Source organism: Sinohyriopsis cumingii, chromosome 7 (assembly GCF_028554795.1).
Source record: "Sinohyriopsis cumingii isolate HCF-2022 chromosome 7, ASM2855479v2, whole genome shotgun sequence".
NCBI lineage: Eukaryota > Metazoa > Mollusca > Bivalvia > Unionida > Unionidae > Sinohyriopsis > Sinohyriopsis cumingii.
In genome coordinates this window covers 3,152,148-3,160,802 of record NC_142967.1, presented here as the reverse complement: position 1 = coordinate 3,160,802, position 8,655 = coordinate 3,152,148, and the positions used below count along the sequence as shown (strand labels likewise).

At 32.3% G+C, this 8,655-nt stretch overlaps 1 long non-coding RNA gene across 1 annotated transcript; it reads left to right on the top strand.

Moving 5' to 3' along the window:
• The first annotated feature begins 352 nt into the window (after positions 1-352).
• Positions 353-5,585, top strand: LOC149794646 (uncharacterized). Its single transcript, XR_016422050.1, has 3 exons — positions 353-473; positions 3,610-3,704; positions 5,283-5,585. It is a non-coding gene; the product is annotated as an uncharacterized LOC149794646 (long non-coding RNA).
• The last annotated feature ends 3,070 nt before the right edge of the window (positions 5,586-8,655 follow it).

Genomic DNA, 8,655 nt, shown 5'->3' with positions numbered 1-8,655 from the left:
TTGTGAGAAAAGAAACGAGAAATATGAAAAGAAACAAAACAATTGTTTCATTGTATCGTCTTTGCTTGAAAGTATCCTAAAACGAGCTTATGTGTTTTTAAGAGATTTGAAAAAAAAATGAAGAGATGTTAACAGATTGTTCCAGATATGCGACAGGTTGTAACGGGGTCCGTTCCTGTTCAACGTTGGTTTGTGCGCACGGATGTAAATCAATCCTTTAACCCCCCGCTCGAACCAGGCTTGTTTTCAATCTAGGATTTTGACGGAGTTCCAAGTTATAGTATAGCAAAGGCAAAGATTGTGGATGTGCAGTGATACCTCAGACAAGGTTGAACTTGAGGGCCGTTACAACCTGACACATAACTGGGACAATGTGTTAAAATCGCTCACCATTCCATCGAGCGATGTTGACAGTCAGTAGAGATCACATCAGTTTGCTGATGAAGTCCTTAGCATAACGACGAAAGCTTCAGGTTAGCTTTCTCTTCTTTTTTTATGTTGTTGTTGTGTGTGTGTATGTAACTGAAAGGTTAAATACATTGTCAAATATGAATATTGCTACACACTTAAGCTTCCACCAATGTTTACCAATGAATTATCGACCTTTACCTCAAAGGAGACGAATAGAAATATTGTGAATCAAAACAACTTATTGTACGTTCAGACTAAATTCGTCTTCCCTGTGTTTAATGAAGATTATATGAAACGTTATTTTCTTATAATTATCTTACACATGACTCCTTCACACTTTCTATGGTGGATACTTTATAGTTTATTGAGTAACCAACACGTCATTTAGTTGTTTGACTCTAATTGAATGTAACAAAAAGAAACAATAAACCGAATGATTGTATGTTATCAATATTAAACAAAACATTTTGTAATTCAGAGTTTTTTAAATCACATTTTTCTATTAAATCTGATATGTATTAATCATATTCATCAAAACGCGATGACTAATATCTACTTTCATAATTTATTGCTAAACAAGGGGATGAAGTCTCAGGTTTACAGCTGTCTACCAACCTCTTTTTAGTGATGTATTCAGCAAAGGGCCATTATTGTAATGACAATTCATGTTTCATAGCTGACACTATATCTCTTAAATTTACATCTTAATAGGAACTACCTGTATACTCCGGGTCCAGCACGAAAGTCGGAACATCATGTATAAACCAACAAGATCTCATTATTCTAAATTGTCATAAAACTCCCCTTATTATTATCAATGCTCTGTTTAAAGTCATCCGTTTTAACACCCAATGCTAGAATATGTACGTGCCATTCCCTTTTTATTTCAGTATCTATGTTTTTCTTTACTCAGTTTCAATTTGCATCAGTGCTACCAGATACTGCGGGAGTATTCGAATCAATTTTAAGGTCGAATGCATCGGTTTGTTTTATACTTTTTGGGTAAATCATTGAAATCGTGTGTATTTGTTTAATACTCTTGTTTACTTCCTCAGTATTTCCTTATTACACAGGGGTATTATTCTCAACCAGATTATGCTATTGTGTATCAGTTCTTCATTTTTCAGGCCAAGGGTTTAATATGGTTGAAAAGTTTAAGAAAATATGACATATCTGTAAGCTAACATCTTAGTTTTCTGTAAATTGTATTGTATAGTATATGTTTTAGGTTTCAACTGACATTTGTCCCCTGGTAAAATTTATGCCATTTAATAGCAAAAACTCTAAATCCTTCAGCCACGAACGATTTCGAGTCTTTTTTGTTTACGTCGTATTCGGAATGTTGCCAGGTAACGTCAAAGACCTATCAGGTAGTCGATTTTGGGTTCATAAGTTAAAATGGAGATAGGTCGTTTTGCAATGCTTCGTTTTCGATCTCTGTGTTTGAAGTTGACCAATGGACACCTGAAGCAACTTTTCAAAAGACTATTAATATTATAGTAAAATGCTCTCGTTTCATCCGTGGCTGTGTGCAATAGTATTGCGCGTATATTAATGAACAAGCATACGTCATTAACGAGTGAATGTAATATGTTATCATGCATATACATGAATGTCCTCATATTGTTCGATAGCTGATTGAGTTTAAAGGAGAACGACTGATTGACACACTTAATCTGGGTGAAAAATCATGCTAGGTAAACCTATTACTATTCATTAAACCTATCAAAACCTGAAATAAAGTAGACTCACTTTACAAAGGGAAATACTCGAGCCTATATATATATATATATATATATATATATATATATATATATATATATATATATATATATATATATATATATATCGATAGATAGAAGGTAGTTTATCTCATGACATGTAAGTTTAGTATGTCGGAGAAAATGAACTGTAACGCAAAAGGATCAATCTTAACATCCGACTAGATGATAGTATTGCTGGACAGAAGTCCAGTAGCGCAATAATTCTCTTCCCCAAGCAGTAATTTCAGTGGTGCAACACTCATTGCAGTTGCTCAAAAACTGGAGTTCCAAAACCATGAACGAAAATCCATGTGGCTTTAACCAAGACGAGAAAGAGACACCCATGCGCAACTAAAATAATTATATTTATGTAGACAACACAGTTTCATTTAAATAATTCTTTCATGTGTCTCATTAGTTAGGCACCTACCTATAATTACAATTGTTACACTGATATTTCAATGATATAAGTTACGATTACGCCATATGCAGACAAGACGATGGGTGCCGTTTACCTGTGGACCTAGGTTCAAATCACCGTAGAGTACGAACAAAATTCTCTAACCTTTATGACAGTACATATTTAACAATATTTAAAAAAAAAAAAACACAATAAGAATAATTAAATATTATTAGATCACAGCAGCGAGAAATGCAAAGTACGGATGATACACAAATATTTTTTGTTCTAATAGAGGCTCTACTAAGGAAAAAAATTAGAAACAAGAGTCATTAAAATATCAAAAAGTGTATTTACAAAGAGAACAGTGACGAAATTTAGAGGCATGTAGCAACCCCAGTGACTATCGATTTACATGACAGTGAAACCAATAATGCTTTGCTTCAAAGTTTATGAAATGATTTATACCATGTGTATATATATATATATATATATATATATATATATATATATATATATATATATATATATATATATATATATATATATATATATATATATATATATATATATATATGTGTGTGTGTGTGTGTGTGTGTGTGTGTGTGTGTGTGTATAGTATGTACGCTGTATCAATGATATACCACGAGATGTATACAGTTTTCATTAAAAGGAAACGAGGCTTGCCCGAGTTTCCTTTTAATGAAAAATGTATACAACGAGTGGTATATCATTGATACAGCGTACATACTATACATATATTTTATTTATACCACATCAAAGTTTTCATTTTATATGGGAGATAAAACTGACGGCCACAAACAGCGCACTTTAGGGTAGCGAACTCTTCACAACCCCTCGCATGATTGTACGCTCAAAAAAGAAGTTCTGTAGTTATTCATAATTTCCTATGCACTTCATTCATATTAATTTATATATGTTTCCTTTAGCAATATTAATGAAATGAAAACACAAGGCTGATGTTTAACATTCAAAATATTTTTAATAATGTGCATGCAAACATTGAATTTGCAGCGTTCGTTGTCGTGAACAGTAACAGGCCGGCCATTTGCATCGATAGCAACCGTACGATCCGAGCCAGAAACGTCAAAATAATGAAGGAACAATAGGTAATTAAACTTTAACCTTAACCACATTTCATTGATATCGTTTATGTCCATATTTCGCTATTTCTACTGACTGTCAGTGTCACTTTCAATAATTCTCCTACGTTTCCGCTGTGTGGGCCCTGTTTGAGAATTCGCCTGCTGAAAGTTGACCCAGTTAGGGATCTCGTTCATGTTTTCCGTTAGGTTCATAACAAACATATTTTGTACGGTGATGTTTGATCCGTAGAATGGGTTGCTGATAATCTTATTCTGCTGAATATTACACGTTTGTGAACTTGATATACTGCAGTCTGCAGCTGTGCAGTTGGAAATTTCTTTATTGTGGGGATGGGGGTTAACATCGTCATTACTTGGGTGGCCGGTGTTGGTCAGGTAATTGGAGTACGTCTGTTGTTGTTTTTCACTAATGTTTGAGTAGCTGTTTATAGCCTGCACGTTTTTGTGGCCAGAAATTTGCATGATATCAGTTGGGGGAATGTTTTTGTCTCTTAACTTCTGAATTAAGTACTTGCGGCTAGTTGTGTTTGTTAATTTCTTTCTTTCTGTAATATTTGCCTTCTCTTTCATTTTTTTCATGATGCATCCAAGTTTGTTAACTCCAACGACTTGTTTCCTAAACCATTTTGGGTTTGTCGCTGAGACTGGCATAGTGTTGGGCGCAATATAGAAAGGATCTTCACGTTGACAAAGGTCTGCTGGTCTTAGCTCAGCATACCGTTCGTAGATAGCAAGTGGATCTCTCTCTTTGTTGTTTTTGTTTTCATACATCTTAGGATTAATATCCCTGATGTCCTTGGCATTGTCTCCTGTTCTTGTTTTTGTCTGCCTTTCATTGAGTTCAAGATATGCGAGGCCATTCACATCTTTCTTTAGTGTAACATCCCCCATTTCAGATTGTAATGTTCAGTCACTCCCCTCAAACCAAAATGTACAGAGTTGTTAAACCACAATGTGTTAACAAGGGCTTCAGGTGTTTCCATCCCCATTAGTTTTTTACTATACAAGGCATTTATTTCTTCATCTGTGATCGGTTGACTCCGATTGGGTTTATTTCCTTTTCCTTTAGATTTTAAATCTTTTTGCTTAGCCCGAAGAGCTTCCCTTGTTAATGCAAAATTTGTGTCTGTTCCTCTCATGATTGTACTTGCATATTTCATGATTTTAAGGTGGCGATCAATGGAGCTGATGATGATTCTTAAGCTGTTCGGTTCAAACTCAGATCCATCTTTTCTCCTAACACTGAGCATAAAACAAGCCAGGTGCTGATCCAATTCATATGGGTTTATCTTGTCTAACTTTCTGAATTCATTTTTTGACTGCAAGAATTCTGCCACTAGCCTTACATCAAAAAGTGTCTTTTTTAAAGTGTTTGCATTCTGCTTCCTTTCTATAAATTTCAGTATATCATCAGGCTCGTGGTGTTCAAATCTGTCTTCCCTAACACAATGATCATTTTCATTTACAAATGTCTCAGCCATGTCTCTATCAAACTCTCCAATTAACTCACAGTTTAGTAGATTAAATGTTGCTTCTTGATCTTGCTCCTTATCTGATGTCATTGTTTTCTTTTTTCCACAGAGTTACAGTGTTTGATTTTTGCCAGAGGGAGAGACTTGAAACAGCAGTGTTGACAGAGATGACAGCAGACGATTCAGGGTGGAGCTCAGTAATATTTATTTCCTGAATTGAGTATTGTTGGTTTTTTTTGTATAAAAATGTTAGTTTCTATAAAATATTTTACAAGAAAATCATTATTTTGTTATTTTTTCCTTTTTAAATGTAATATTATAAGAAATTCATATCCATGTTTAGAGAGTATAATAGCTATAAAAACATCTTCATTATGCGTATTCATACGCCATGGGCAAATCACAATTTGATATAGCAATACTATTGGTATATCAAGTTGCTTTATACCAACACTTCAAAGGTCATGTTATTTTTAATGGATGTGGTATATATATATATATATATATATATATATATATATATATATATATATATATATATATATATATATATATATATATATATGTACTGATATAATATATATTTATTATCATTTAATTGTGTTTGTCAGTTTTAAATATTTTTTCAAATGTTTTTCTTACATGCTATTGTTATGTAAATTTATTCACTGGAGATTATAATTTTTCAGAAGATTGTTTGACCTTGACTGTTAGTTATACACACCAGGTGTTGATCTAAATTTTGACATGGATTCAAAATTAGTAAACAAAGTTCTATTTTATTTTTAAATGATTGGTTGTTGTCAAGGTCATGAAGGGACTACGTGGGTTAAGAAGTAAACACTTTTTTATATTTTTATTCTGGTAATACAATCGTTGGTCTAATTAAGGCCATATTCTGTGCATGTGATATAAGCATGATCATGTGCCCTCCCCCCCCCACCCCACGATTTCGCAACTTGTGCGAATTTCGAAACTGCGTCTTATGATACAATATAATCTTTGTTTTGAGAGAGATTTCTCAGTTTTGGGACTTTTCATACTGATGTCAAGTTGATTTGTTGTAGCCAGATTTGAGCTATAATAATTCTTCAGATCAGTTGGATTTCAAAAGGGTTAATTCCTCATTTTCTGGAAATATTTAGAGGAGTGCTCACATAGAAATTTTGGAAAGACATTGCTTACAAATTTAATTTGGATTTCCAACACCGGAGTGCCATTATTTGTATTTCTACAAGGAACTGTAGATAAGCACAGTACTGACTACATCATACGTCATTGTCTTCCATCTTGGATTTTACGTCAGGATTCGAATTTGAAATTATTAGAACATTTATTACTAGGAGTTTTGTACTTTAATTCGTGGATTATTCTTAGATTATTTTTGGATTTGATTCTTGGAACCGTAAGTTCTTCTCCTTGTTTCATTTTTACAGAAATTTCCAGAAAAATAAATTATTTGCTAAATTTTAGAAAGCTTCTTGTTTTCACTTGTTCTGTGTTACTGTTTATTCGAGCCTAAACAAGTAACAATATATATATATATATATATATATATATATATATATATATATATATATATATATATATATACCAATTTAAATACAAATATATCAAAATATACGCCAATTTGTGGATTTTCTTAAATATCATTATATATATATATATATATATATATATATATATATATATATATATATATATATATATATAAAACATATAAAACCGTGTACAAAAAATAACTGCAAACAATGCTGGAAACATATTCACAAAACAACAAAACATAACCAGTTACTTGATAAGGTGCTGGTGCACGATACAATTTAATTACTAGTAAAGATTTATTTTATTTTTAAATTTCGAAATGTTCACAGTCTACCACTTTATTTCCAACATATCTTCGCTGAAACGATCTACCAGATGCTCACTCTGGAAATTGTAAGGAATTAAAAAAGCAAGACGAAAACTGGAATATCCGAACATAGAACATGTCCGTTTTTGTTTTTTTTTTAAATTAAAACAAGGTGGAGGTTTCATTATTAATATATGCTGATTTCGAGGATAATAACCAAAACGGAAAATAAAATGGAGGGGAGAAACAGAAATGAATCGAGAACATTTCATGTTCTTTCTGTCACAGATCAATACGAAGAGATGGAGAATAAATTATGTATCCAAAATATAGCATGAAATTGTTAGTAAAAAGTTTGTGAAAATACTTAATATATGACAATAAATATATATTGTTTTAAAACAAGCCCGAAAAGTGATGTGTGAAGACGAACAAATATATAAATCTGAAACAAATTACTATGTATGTGCAAAAGGAATTAAAAAGAGCAAATACTAGACCATTGCCACATAAGTGGGACACATTATTGAGCATCACACTAAGCAAACATGCCTATTATTTTCGAAAATTTATATGGCTATCATTAACACGTTATCGTATAAGTGGGACAAATTATCCCTCATTCACGTACAGAAAAGAGCAAGTCGGTTCAACAAAGTATATATTTAAGCGCAGACATCAAAAGCAAACTTCATAATCAATATGAAAGAAATTATAACAAATTCAGTCGTTGCACACATTCGCATAGAGACTATAGAGAAGACATCCCTTTCTGCACGAAATATTGACATTGGTTGTAGTTGGAAAAGAGCAATTCAGCATATAATTTAATTATGTCTGCATGTAAAATTAATATTGATCGAAATGCAAGGATTCGATCAGATAATGAAACAATTTCTTAAACCATTGATTGTCCGATGTGACGTTGTACAGCATAATGGCACACACAGGCAAGCACAAATTCACATTCAAAAGTTGGAACAATAAATGTTTACATTTTTGACATAGAGAACAATATCCAGAATAAAGGAAAAATTTAAGATCACGGAACAGAACGAAATTGAGGAAACAGCAAAATCGTGAAGACAAAATAAAATTGGAACTGCATTTGATGCAAGTTGTTAACTCAGTGGAATTATGTTGCTTGGATTGATCAATAAAAAAAGGCCAAACAGGTCGTTTTTCGCATTTATTGATCTTAAAATAAATTTAAATTGATGTTTAAAAATAAAATAGTACTAACTTTGCTTAACCAAAGTCTATTCATTCCTGATTAATAATAATAATAATAATAATAATAATAATAATAATAATTAGGACTTTGTATAGCGCCTAATCTTTAGAAGCTCTAAGCGCTTTACAGCATTAGACAACACCTATAAGATAAAATAAAAAAATATAATGATATGATTACAAAAACAAACACGATGAAATTAGAAAACATTAAAAAAAACATGCTGAGAATATTTAAGGTAGGAAACATTACTGGGTCTTTAAGTTTGTTCTTGCAATCGAAATAAATGAGTTTTGAGAGCCCTCTTGAATGTGATCACTGTGTCTTTGTGTCTAAGTTCAGTGGGCAATTCATTCCACGTTGCTGGGCCCTGGTATGCAAAACAACGCTGTCCAT